This window comes from Vombatus ursinus, unplaced genomic scaffold (genome assembly GCF_900497805.2).
Source record: "Vombatus ursinus unplaced genomic scaffold, bare-nosed wombat genome assembly UNPS02014172.1, whole genome shotgun sequence".
Lineage (NCBI taxonomy): Eukaryota > Metazoa > Chordata > Mammalia > Diprotodontia > Vombatidae > Vombatus > Vombatus ursinus.
The window spans coordinates 2,114,944-2,129,089 of NW_020953950.1; the positions used below are offsets into that span (position 1 = coordinate 2,114,944).

Here is a 14,146-nt window from a genome sequence, read left to right on the forward strand (position 1 = left end):
CAGGGCTAGGAGCCAGGAGGACCTGAGTTCAAATCTGACCTGAGACACTTACTAGCTATGTGACCGTGGGCAAGTCCCTTTACCCTGTTTGCCTCAGTTTCCTCATCTGTCAAAGGAGCTGGGGAAGGAAATGATAAACCACTCCAGTATCTTTAACAAGAAAACCCCAAATGGGGTCACAAAGAGTCAGACATGACTAGAATGACTGAGCAAAAAGATGTGCTTCTAGGGCCACTAGCCTGTATCACCTCATGCCTAGATTACTGCAGTAGCCTGCTGGTCGGTCCCCTTGCCTCCAAGCCCTCCTCCTTCCAGTCCATCCTCCCCTCTGCTGTCAGACAGGTCTTCCTAAATTACAAGTTGGACTAATCCCATTTAATCAACTCCATTGCCTTCCTCCTGCCTCTGGGATCAAGTGTAAAACCCCCTGTTGAAGTGATAAAGCCCTTGCTAACCTGGTCCCTTTCCTAGCTTTCTCCCAACTCCCGCCCTCCCCTCTGCTCTTTGATCTAATGACAACGGCCTCCTCACTGTTGCTCTCACTAGGTGCCGCATCTCCTGACTCCAGGCATTTTCCCTGATTGTCTGTCCCTCGTGCCTGGAACTGTGTCCCTCCCCATCTCTGCCTCATGGCTTCCCTGGATTCCTTCAAGTTTCAGTTAAAGTCCTACCTTTTGCAAAGAACCTTTCCCAGTACCCCTCAATTCTAGCGCCTTGCCCTTGTCAGGAATCTCCAATCCTACCAGTACATCATTGCTTGCATGATGTCTCCCCCACTAGTCTGTGAGCTCCTGGAAAGTTTTCTTTTTTCTTTTCAGTCTTTTGCCATTCTTTGTATCCCCAGTGCTTAGCACAGTGCCTGGCATGTAGTAGGTGCTTAATAAATGCTTGTTGACTGACTATTAGGTGTTAGGAGCACAAACAAAATGAGAATATAGTCCCTGACTTCAAGGAGAAGGGGAAGAAACCCCATGAAAGGGTATTCTGGGCCACTCCTGAGCTAAGCCAGCATGGTGTGTCATGCTCGGGATTGGAACAGAATAAACCACTGACAGAACACCCAAGCATAGGAATGAGAATGGGCCTGTGATTTCACTGTGACTTCATTAGTAAGTAGACTCACCAGTGTGAGTTCACTAGTTCACTAGGGAACTCCCAGGTGAGAACAGTCCCTGCACTATTGGTGGTCAGCTTCTTCTCTGAGACTGAGAATCTCAGAGGGTTGCCCGGGGGTCTGAGAGGTAATGAGTCTCGCCTTCCAGTGTGTGTCAGAGGTAAGCATCAAACCTAGGTCTTGGTAGGGGGAGGGCATTCATCAATGCAGCCTCTTATCCCTCTGGGTGCAGCTCCCTTTGCTCGGCTTTGCCATGGTGGTCTGCCTGTCAGAGGGGGATCTGTGGGGGCTGGGCCTGGGTACTCAGGGGACCAGGACACCGTGTAAACTGCTCCCTCCTCAATGCCCTGAACCAATTAAGGCCCAACAGTTTCATTACCCTTTTAGGGAAATCTAGCTTATAGGTCAAGGAGCTTAGTAGACATTATTCAGGTCAAGGAAAGGGAGGAACACTGAAACATATATAGATGCAATATGAATTGAAGAGGAAATAAACGTTAACGACTAAAATGAACAGGGAAAAGGAGAATGAAAGGGAATACGCATTTATTGATTTTTTTAGAGGCAATGGGGGTTAAGTGACTTGCCTAGGGTCACACAGCTAGCTAGTAAGTATCTGAGGCTGGATTTGAACTCAGGTCCTCTTGACTCCAAGTCTGGTACTCTATCCACAGTACCACCTAGCTGTCCCTGGAATAAGCATTTATTAAGCACCAACTGTGTAAAGGCACTGAGCTAAGTAATTTACAAATATTATCTCATTTGATCCTCACCACAACCCTGGGAGGTAGGTATTATTGTTACCCCCATTTTACAGTTGAGGAAACTGAGGCAAACTGAGGTGAAATGAGTTGTCTAGAGTCACAGAGTTAATAGGTGTCTGAGACTGGTTTTGAACTTAGGTCTTTCTCTAAATTCAAAGGGGTAAGTAACTAAGTGGTGTGGTAGATAAAGTCAAGAAGACCTGAGTTCAAAATACAAGCTGTGAGACCCTGGGTAAGTCACTTACCCTCTGTTTGCCTCAGTTTCCTTATCTGCAAAATAAGGATAATAATAGTGCCTACCTCTCAGGATTGTGGCAAGGATTAAATGAGATATTTGTAAATCACTTAGTATAGTGCCTGGCACATGGTAGGTGCTATATAAATAGTCGTCATTATTTCTGACTCTAGGCCCAGTGTTCTGTCCAATTTAGGAGGGGGCTGGAGATCATACAAAGCCAAAAGGAGCAGGGTGAGCATTCCGGGCATGGGAGTTATCCTGTGCAAAAACATAAAGATGGCAGATGGGTAGCCCAGTTGGGAAATGCGAGTTTTCCTGGATTATAGAAATATGAAGAGGAATGATAAGAGTAAGTCTGGAGTGGTGACCTGGAATCAGATGTGGAAGGGCTTCACATGCCAAACTGAGGGATTTCCATTTTATCCTAAAAGACACATGGAGTCTTCGAAGATTCTCAAGTTCCAAGGCCACTCTGCTATCCACCACATTATACTGTCCATGCTACAGATCAAACCACACTTCCCTAAGTGGAAATAAATTATTTATAGAACAGTCTAGATGATAGAAGCCCTTTCTCCAAACCCAGCATTGCAAACAAGTGCCCCTATATTTCTATTCTAGGAAAACACACTCCAGAGCATAATGAACTCTAGCCATCCAATTTCTTTCAGTGCCTCCCTAAGATCAGTAACAACTGACCCCATTTACCCCCCTCACCCTAGTCTAAACCGCTCTAAAGCACCTGCCATGCAATCTCATGCATTATGCTTATCTGCTTTTGTGTCATACCCAGGGGTATGCCAGGGCCAACTTACAGGGACTCCTGAGAGCCAGTAGTCAAATTTTTAGTGTGAATATTTACACTTTAGAAATCCACAAATGCTACAAATCATAGCTTGATTTATTGTTTTATTGATTATCTAAATTGGGGCAGGGAGAGGGAGAGATCACCTGTGGCCTCAAGGTCACATGTGGCCCTCTAGGTCCTCAAGTGCAGCACCTTAGTCAAGGTTATTTGTAAATTACAATCCAAACTTCACAAAACAAATAAGTTTGGAATCAGTCAAAAGGCTGTACTTAAGGACCTAGAGGGTCACATGTGGCCTCAAGGCTGCAGGTTCCCCACCCCTGGAACTGAAGAAAGTAATGGAGAAAATGTTAATATAAGATGAATCAAACTTAAAACTGTGCCGTGATTGTTGGAAAACTGGTTGTTAAACATTTACCAGCATATCCCTGGTCACATGACTATTTGACTCTAAGTTCTTCGAGGGGGAGGGGGATACTCTTTATTGTATTTTTTTGTCACTTCATAAAATTTAAATGTTTGAAATGAGTACAGAAGGCAGCTTTTCTAAGCCATACCTGACCAAGAATCTCCACCCTACGATCCCCCCAAATGGTCATCCAACCTGTACTTGAAGACCACCATGCCTGGGTAATCTAGCAATGCATTCCACTTGTAGAGGTCTTGCTATTTGGAAAGTCAACCTAAACTCTGCATATTTCCTATTGCCTAGTACAGATCTGCACCCAGTAAGCACCTAATAAATTATTTTGGTTGGTTTTGCTACTTTAAGCACCAGAGACAGTATTCTCTCCATGCTTTTATTAAAGTTTTCTTGAGTGTCAATGGTTGCAAAACATTATCACCTAATGGTCATTGTCCTGGTAGTGGTCTTCTCTAAAATGAGCTGGGCTGGTCCTCAGAGGATTGATGCACGGCTCACCCCTAGGCATGTACTTGGGAGCACTTAGGACCCACAAAAGCATGTGTTCTTCTTCAAGAAGCCAGGATCACCTCTATGCCACGATTAGGCATTATGAAAATCAATCAACAAGCATTTATTAGGTGCCTACTATTTGCCAGTCTTTGTGCTAACTGCTAGAGGGTACAAATGCAACGAGTGAAATTATTACTATTCTCCCGGAGCTCACATTCTAATAGGAGAGACACTATGGGTATACATAAGTATATGTAGAATAAATATGAAGACAATTAGGCAGCATGGTGTCGATAGAGTGAAAGTCAAGAAGACCTGAGTTCAAATCCTGCCTCAGACACTAATTAGAGGTGACCTTGGGCAAGTACTTAAACTCTCTATGCCTCAGTTTCCTCATATGTAAAATGAGGGGGCTGGACTAAATTGTCTAGGATATTCCTTTTGGTTCTACATCTATGATCCTATAAGCCAATGAAATAATGGTTTTCAGTTGTGTCCAACTCTTTGTGACCCCATTTGGGTTTTCTTGTCAGAGATACTGGAGTGGTTTGCCATTTCCTTCTCCAGCTCATTTTACAGATAAGGAAACTGAAGCAAACAGGTTTAAGTGAGTCGCCCAGGGTCACACAGCTAGGAAGCGTCTGAGGCAGAATCTGAGCTCAGGTCTTCTTGACTCCAGGCACCACACTCTATCCACTGAGCCAGCTAGCTGGCCCCAGTGAAATATAAACAAATACAAGGAAGTTAAATACAAGGTAGCTTGGGAGGGAGTACACTAGAGATTGAAGGGATCAGGAAAGGCTTCATGTAGAAAGTGTTGTTTGGGCTGCATCTCGAAGGATGAGAGAGCTACTATGAGATAAGGAAGGAGGGCATTGTAGGCATGAGGTACAGCCAGTGTGAAAGCATGGAGATAGGAGATAAGAGTGTTGTGTGTGAGGGACAGATAGAAGGCCAGTTTGGCTAGATAACTGGCAGAGAGCAGGCAGGGGAATAATGCACAATGAGGCTCCAATATTAGATTCAAATGAGGTTTTAAAGGGCTATAAAAACTAAACAAATGACTTTACATTTTATCTTAGAAGTAATAGGGAAAAATTAGAGTATATTGAGTGAGGGATTGATAGGGTCAGATCTGCATTTAAGTAAAATCCATTGGCAAAAGTATAGAGGATAGATAAAAATGTGGAAAGACATGAGGAAGGGAGACCAATTAGGAGGCCATTGAACTAAGGCAGAGGCCATGTGAGCAGATAGCAGGTGTCTGTGCTAGAGGTATTGTAGGAATAGACATTGGATTGTATGGGGTGTTCAGGAGGACTAGCACCTCTGGTAGGAGGGCTGCTTACCCACCGTTGGTGTCCACCTATCACCCAACTCTCACCTGTGGCTCCAAGAAGCTGTAGCATGCACCGTGGCCCCACCCCAGTAAAATCATCCTGGCAGACAGGCTAAATCAGACTGAGGGTAGCCTACAAGCCTCGAAACTGTTGGTGAGTTAGGGAGATGTCTACCCCAAGTATGTGAAGACTTTCCCTGGCAGAATGAGAGGATGAGAATAATCTGTTTCAACGGCCATGATGGCATCTAAAGCAGATGCTGTGGAGTGCTTAGAGCTCAGTCAGACATGGAAGACGCCAGGGCTGTCCACTGCATCCTGGGCCATCGCCAGTCATCCTGAATTTTGTCTTGCCACTGGCCTTCAGGTAGAACTCTGGTAGAAAGAATGAAGCTGATGACTTTGTGCAGCTCTGCCTCACTTAAATCCAATTCACATATGAGTCAAGACATCATCCCGTGAGACCATTGGTCCTCTTCAAAAACAACAAACAACGGGAGTAGAAGTAGCAATATTCGGTGACTGGGTGGAAATGTGGGTGAGGGAGACTGAAGTCTAGGGCAACATCAAGGTTATGAACCTGGGAGACCAGAATGATGATGGTGCCTTTGGCAGAGGTAGGGAGATACAGAAGAAGGGAGGGTTTGGGGAAAACAAGTTCTATTGGAGACATGAGGAGTTTGAAACATTTCCAGAATATCCAGTTGGCAATATCTACTAGGCAACTGGAGATGTCAGAGTGAAGCTTCAGGTCAGGATGGTGGGAATCATCAGCATGCAGATGGCTTTGTAGGAAGCAGCCTCTCGCAATGAAAGAGAAATCCAGTCGTCTGCTTTGCCTCAGCTCTGTTGTCTTGTCTCATGAATCAAGTCACCAATTAAAGTTGACAGGTAGCTACCATCAAGCTTCATGAGATTTAGACCCGGGACCTCAGAGATCATCTGGTCTCACCTGCCCACTAAAGGCTCAGAGAGAGTCTTGCTTCCCACGGGTAAGAGGCACAAGAATCAGAGCCTGAATCCAAATCTTCTGACTCCAAAACCAAGGCTTTTTCTATTACACTAAACTGACCCCTTTGAAAATGGTTTGAATTTATCTGGGGATGTGCTGATGAATTTTTAACATTAGGCTCTGCAGAGTCTATTTAATCTGCATATTTTAAAGTTTCCCCTATCACTTTCATGAGTCTAGAGTAGACTATTAACAAAACAATCAAGGCTTGAGTTATTGCAGTTGGTGATTTCTATGGTGCACACTGAAAATTTAACAATAGCTCAAAGGTAGGAGCTGGCTTGGAGCAGCTAGGTGGCACCATAGTGCGCAGAGTGCTGGACCTAGAGTCAGGAAGACCTGGACTCATACACTCACTAGCTGTGTGACCCTGAGCAAGTCACCTCACTCTGCCTCAGTTTCTTCATCTGTCAAATAGGCTGGAGAAGGAGATGACAAACCACTCCAGTTTCCTTGCCAAGAAAACCCCGAATGGGGTCACAAAGAGTCAGACACAAGTGAAACAACTGAACAGAAGGAGCTGGCTGTAGCACACCCCTGGATTTATCTATCAGTTCAACAAGCTGACATGAAGGACCTACTGTGTTCCACATGGTGTGCTAACCCCTTGGGATTCAAAGACAAAATGAAAAACTGTACTGTACCTGGCTCATGCTGGGTGCCACAGGTACAAAGATTGAATTATTTCCCAATAGTCAAAGGATATGAACAGGCTGTACTCAGAAGAAATTCAAGCTACCAGCAACCATATAAAATTCCAATCGATGGGCACTTTTTGACCTGTATGTCAGAACTCCCATTACCCACATGATCTACCAGCCTCCCCAACAGCAGGGATTAAGGGGCAAGCAACACCATATCCAGCTGACTATTAATGGAGCTGTGAAATGGTCCAAATATTCTGGAAAGCAATTTGGAATCATGATCAAAAAGTGCCCATCGATTGGAAAATGGTTGAACAAATCCAATTATGTGAATGTAATGGAATATTATCACACCTTTTTGATGCTGTTGTCTGTCCTTCATTCTTAAAGAGGACCATGACATCAGGAAGGTGATGCCATGACTTGCAAGTGAACTGGATTTAAGTGAGGCAGGGCTGTGCAAAGTCACCAGCCTTACTTTCTCCTCCAGAGCCACCTGGGTCCAGTGGCCAGGTGCACATCAGGATGACTGGAGCTTAGGAAATGATCAAAGGAACAGATTCAATGAAACCAGGGAGGAATCATACAAACTGGTTCCAAGTGAAGAGAGTAGAACCAGAAGGAGAATTTCTATAGTGACCTCAACATTATAAAGGGACAACTGTGAATGACTTAAGACCTGTGAACTGCACAATAGCCAATCACAACTGCCAAATACTAATGATGAAGCATGCTTCCCACCTCTTAGCAGAGAGGCGATGGTGCATTAAAGGAGAAGAATGAGACAGATTTTCAGATGCAGCCAGTGTTTGGATTTGATCTGCCTGACTATACATATTTGTTGTGAGGGAGGGCTTTTTTTCAAGGCAGGGGGAAATTGGGAAGAGAGTGGTAGTAGCAATAGTGATATCTTAAAATAGGAAGCAAAGAAATAAAAGATCATCAATGAATAATTTTTCCTTTCAAATTATTTTTAATAATATTTCATTTCTACCCAATTACATACTAAAACAAATTTTTTAACATTTGGGGTTTTTTAAGTTTTGAGTTACAAATTCTATCCCTCCCTTTTCTGCCACCACCCCCAACCCAAGTCAGTAAGCAAGCCAATATATGTTATACATGTTCAATCATGTACAACTTTCCATATTAGTCATTTTGTACAAGAAGAGTCAAAGAAAAAAAAGAATGAAAGAGTGAAAAATAGCAAGCTTTAGTCTGTATTCATACAATATCAGTTCTTTATGTGGAGACAGATGGCATGTTTCATCATGAGTCCTTTGGGATTGTCGTGAATCATTGTATTGCTGAGAATAGCTAAGTCATTCACAATTCTTCATCCTACAGTATTGCTGTTACTGCGTATAATGTTCTCCTGGTTATGCTTAGTTCACTTTGCATCAATTCGTATAAATCTTCCCAAGTTTTTCTGAAATCCACTGGCTTGTCATTTCTTATAGCACAGCAGTATTCCACTGCAATCGTACACCACAGTTTGTTCAGCCATTCCCCAACCGATGGGCATCCCCTCAGTTTCCAATTCTTCGTCACCACAAAAAGAGCTCCTATAAATATCTTTGTACATGTGGGTCCTTTTCCCTTTTCTTTGATCTCTTTGGGATACAGACCTAGTAGTGGTATTGCTGGATCAAAGGATACAAACAGTTTGATAGCCCTTTCAGCATAATTCCAAATTGCTCTCCAAAATGGTTAGATCTAATGAATAATTTTTAACAACAAACAAAATAGCAGAAGGAAGTTGAAATGGGGATGTAGGCAAGCAAGACAATGTTGGAACTGCCATACAAATTTAAAATAAAATAAAAATTTAGCTGTATATAGTAGCTCCTGCTTCTGCCTTCCAGGGCCAAATGGAATGAGTCTAGACCTTCCTCCACAGGACACCCCTTCTAATATTTGAAGGCTGCTATTGTGTTCTCCCTGAATCTCCCATTTTCAGCTTTTCCCTGCCCAATTCCTTCTTCCTTCATTAAAGGGGATTGTGAAGTTAGATCCCCAAAAGTAAGGGTTGATAGTCATTGGTTCGTGTTCCCTATTAACATAATCAATCTAAACCTATTAGCATAGAAGGTAAGCCCTGGGTTGGTCTGAGAGCTCACCATCTAAGTAACTAAGGTCAATATGTAAGAAGGTATAATCTCTTGTAACATCAATCATTCAACAAGTATATGTTTATCACTGATTATATACCAGGCACATTGCTAGTCACAAGGATACAGGCACAAAGAATAAAACAGTCCCTACTCTCAAGTTGAGTAGAGGAGACAAGAAGTGTATATATATATATATGTTTGTATATATATTATATATATATAATATATATTATAAATATAAAGTTTATATACATATACACAAAGTAATTAGAAATGAAGCAGTTTAGGATGGAGGATACTTGAAATTGGCAGGGAGAGTGAGGAATCAGGAAAAGTCTCATACAGAAGGTTTTGGCTATGTTGTTTAGCTGTATCTTTACAAAAGAGAGAGACACTATAAGGCAGTAATAAGGAGGGAGTGCATTCCAAGCATGGGGGCTGGAATTGAGGCAGGAGATGGCTGCTAGGGAGTGAGGAACAGAAAGTCAGTTTGGCTGAGTCACAGAATGTCCAAGGGGGAGTAATGTTAGTGAGGATGGAAAGATGTTGAAATCGGGTTGTATCGTTTTAGAAGTTAAATAAAGTTTCTATTTTCTTCTAAAGGTGATAGGGAGCCATTGAAGTTGGTTGAGTAAGAGAGTGACATGGTCAGATCTGTGCTTAAGGAGAATCATGTCAGTACCAGTGTAGGAAGGACTAGAGTTCGTAGACCTGAGGTAGAGAGACCAGTTAGGAGGCTGTTGTAACAGAGGTGGGCCTGGACTAAGGTGTTCGATATGTGAGTAGAGGGAAATGGTTGGACAGAGAGAGATTATGAAGGTAGATGCAGAAAGTTGTATGATAGTAATTGCTGGTATTTCTCTAGAGCTTTATATACACACAAAGGGGTGATGAAAGATACTGTTAACTCCTCTTGACAAAGGGGGCCTGGAATAAGGAAGGCCTGAGTTCAAATCTGGGCTCAGATACTTAGTATCTGTGAGACCCTGGCCAAGTTACTTCATTTCAGTCTGCCTCAGTTTCCTCAACTGTAAAATGAAGCTAACAACAGCACTTACTTCACAAGGTTGTTGTGAGGATCAAATGAGATAATATCTGTGAAGCATATAGTAGGTGTTTAATAAATGCTCATTCCCCTCCACCACAAGCTGTGAGGATCAAATGAAATACTCCAATGTATCTGTGATGTTTTCTAATTGGATGCTGCCTCCAGTAATGCAGATGACTGCCTGCTCATTCAGTGGGATTGTTGACCAAATTTTCCCATCTGTTCACCACAGAAGGTTCAACCAGTCTGCTGCAGGGGTGGGGAGAGGGGTATCCTTGCTTTCTTCTGACTTATTGAGAATACCTACCACCTCATGAAGCGAGGTTCTCCCCATTGTACAGAAGAGGAAATGGGGTTTCAGAGAAGTTAAGCCTAAAGTCACAAGAGAGAATTCAAACCCAGCTCTCTTCAGCTCCTGAGATACTTTCCACCCGGCCAAGCTCTCTCTCCTAGAGGAGGGCATCCCTTGCCGACTGATTCGTTTTTCTAATAGTGGAGTTAGGCTGAAAGGTTAATCAATAGTTGTGATTAACCAACCATTTGCTATATGTAACAGCATTCAGAAGCTGGCTGGCCAGGTCTAAGGGAGCAGGAAGGAGGGGAGGATGGATGCATCATGGAACAGGGAGTGAAGTGAACTTATAATAATAATAATAACTGATTATGCAGAGTGCTTGATACACATTATCTCATTTTTTTTCCTTCTTAATACCCCGAGAGCCAGCGTGGCATGGTGTATAAACTCTCGGCCCTAGAATCAGAGATGTGGGGTCAGGCACTGACTCTAATACATCCCTGTCTGTGTGACTTTGGGCAGTCACTAAACCTCCTTATGCCCTCAGGCAACTCTCCCAGACTACACAGGGAGAGTACGGACCACTCTGCCTTAGCTGGAGGGAACATCCTCACTCAGAACACCCGAGCTAATGAAACCTCAGGTCCAGACAACAGCAACCCTGTAAAGTGAGTTAAGGGGCTTGGCCAGGTCATATAGCTAGCAAGCACCAGAGTGGGGTGTCAAACCTAGGTCTCCTTGACTGCAAGTTCAACGCTCCATCCACTGCACCACACTGCCCCCGTGTGGCTCATGAAGAACATCCCTTCTATCTGAGCTTCATTAAGAGACAAGCCAGAGGTTCAATATACTTAAAAGCATTCCCAGGGCCACTGTCATGGACGGATGCAGCATTCAAACCTAGGGCTCCTTGAGTTCAAGCCCAGCACTCTACCCACTGCGCCACACTGCCCCTGGGAATTAGCACTGGGACTATCAATAGTAAAATAAGGTGGTCCCTGCTCTTGCCAAGCTCACTTTCTAACTGGGGCAGAACAACACATAAAAGGGGCAGCGGAAGGGTAGATGGAAAGGCCCAAATCCCTATAGCATCTTGCTTTTATCTTCCTTATGGTACTTGTCATATTTTCTTGTGAATTATAATTACTTGGACACTTGTCTAAATTCTCTGAAACACTAAAACTTTCATGCGGGCAGGGTCTGTGTTATATATGTGCATGTATTATATGTGTGTGCGTGTGTGATATGTATATGTACATATGTGGAAATAGAGATACATATATACACGTATGTGTGTATTATGTATACATGGTATGTCCCAAAAGTCTTAGTGCAGCCCTTATAAATGTGCTAATAAATATATATATAAATAGCCCTGGCACATCATTAATGTTTATTTCCTTCTTTTTAAGCTTTTAGTAGCTTAAAGCTACACTATGACTTGACACCCCCTGTATAATGTATGTATATATGTGTGTACATATATGTGTGCTGTATATGTGTATATACACATACATACATATATACATATAAAAATATATATACATATATATATGCTCATATACACACACACAAATATGTATGTATGTATGGTTGGTTAGTTGGTTGGTGCTTCCCAAAAATTCTTAGTACAGCCCTTGGCACAGTTCTTGGCTCATAGAAGGTGCTTAATAAATGCTTATTTCCTTCTTTTTAAGCTTTTAGTAACTTAAAGCTACACTAAGACTTGAGAAACACTGTATACAATATGTCTGTAAGTGTGTTTATGTGTATGTATGTGTGTATAAAACATATGTATAAATTATTCATATTACCTAAAATAATGCTTTGCTCACAAAAGCACTCAGTGAATATTGAATTGAAAATACACTACCTTCCAGAAGTCTTGGTTTAAAGTAGTTTCCTACCTTAATGCAAAGCCCTATGAAAGGGAACTAGATTTGAGGTCAGAAGGTCCCGAGCTTAATTCCTGGCTACCCTACTTAACTCTCTGGATGACTACGGACGAGTCATTTAACCCCCCTACCTGCCATTTTCCTCTTTTGTAAAATGAAGGAATTGGATTGGAAAGATGACGCCTGAAGTTTTTTCTATATCCCAGAAGAGGTCACTAAGTGGTTACAGCTGGATGGGATCGCCCCCTTCCTTCCTGGCCTAAACTCTCAGAAGATGGCACAATGCCCACTTTGATGAGAAAGACTCTAGACCTTTTGAGGGTGTTAATCCTAGGAAGACTACACGGCAAGATACGTACAAAAAGTTTGATTTGGGCCAAGATGCCATAGATTTCACTGGTCACAGCCTTGCTCTTTACAGAACTGATGACTCTTTAGATCAACCGTGTTATGAAACCATCAACAGAATTAAACTTTATAGTGATTCTTTGGCAAGATACGGCAAGAACCCATATCTTTATCTACTCTATGGCCCCAAGGGTTTGCAAGGCTAAGTGCCATTTATAGAGGTACCTATATGTTGAAGACATCAGATTATAAAAGATGGACAAGTGACTGGTATAAAATCTGAAGGAAACATTGCTTGTTGCAAGCAGCCCATCTGTGACCCTAGCTACATCAAAGAAAAAGGAGAAAAAGTAGGCCAGGCGATCAGCGTCATCTGTATCCTAAGCCACCCAATTAAGAACACCAGTGATGCCTCTTCATGCCGGATCATCGTTCCACAGAACCAGGTCAACCAGAAATCAGATGTCTATGTTTGCATGAGTTCTTCTGCACGCAGCGTGGCTGTACAAGGGAAGTATATTTCTATCATTAGTACTACTGTGGAAACCAGAGAACCTGAGATGGAATTGCATTTTATTCACTTGTAATTACTTCTAGAAGGAAAAACTTTGTGTGAGCCAGACTTATTTAATATTTGAACTTTCAGAAAGGACTAGATGAGGGAGGTTAGGTGGAACAGTGGATAGAGTGCCAGACCTGGACTCAGGAAGACCTGAGTTCAAATCTGGCCTCAGACACTTACTAGCTGTGTGACCCTGGGCAAGTCACTTTACCCTGTTTGCCTCAGGTTCCTCATCTGTAAAATGAGCTGGAGAAGGAAATGGCAAACTGCTCCAGTATCTCTGCCAAGAAAATCCAAGATGGGGGCATGAAGAGTTGGGCACAACTGAAAAATGACTTAACAAAAACAAAAAAGCCTTAACAACAACAACAAATGTCTAAGATGGATTCTGTAGCCATAGGATCACGGGCCTAAAGCTGGAAAGATCATCAGAGACCATCTAGTCCAACCCCCTCATTTTACAGGTGAGGAAACTGAGGCCCAGAGAAGTTAAGTGAGTTGCCCAAAATTACTCAGGCTCTGAGTATCAGTTCCTCTGACTTCAGAGTCATTGCCCTCTCCACTGTAACATGATGACTCATTGCTTCAAGAGCTTGTGTTCCAGGGTGATAGAACACACACACACACACACACACACACACGCACACACACACATGATTGTGTTCTCCCTTCATGGTCTAAGATAAAGCTCTTTGGCCAAAGAAATGACTCACCGATTGTCACCCTTGAAGTGCTGAGTTCAGGTCCAGGTGACACATTTCACGAAAGACTAATAAACTTAGGAGCATGTGAAGACCAGGCCACATTGTTGTTGTTAATCCTTTGTTTTTGAAGAGGACCAATGACATAACGGGGTGATGTCATGACTTGCATGTGAATAGGATTTAAGTGAGGCATGGATCAAATAGAAATTTTCTTGACATCCTTCAAATCTCAGATAATATCCCACTTACAAGAAGCCTTCCCTGATCTCTCAGTTCTTCCCTTCTGTCTTCCCTCTGTTGATTATTTCCCATCCATCCTGTATACATCTTGTTTACATATCATCT

At 42.7% G+C, this 14,146-nt stretch overlaps 1 protein-coding gene and 1 pseudogene across 1 annotated transcript in view; one reads left to right on the forward strand and one right to left on the reverse strand.

Moving 5' to 3' along the window:
* Positions 1 to 14,146, reverse strand: part of LOC114041386 (putative uncharacterized protein C1orf196) — a 299,623-nt gene that overhangs the window by 111,452 nt on the left and 174,025 nt on the right. The window lies entirely within an intron of this gene.
* Positions 12,364 to 13,122, forward strand: LOC114041383 (annotated as a pseudogene).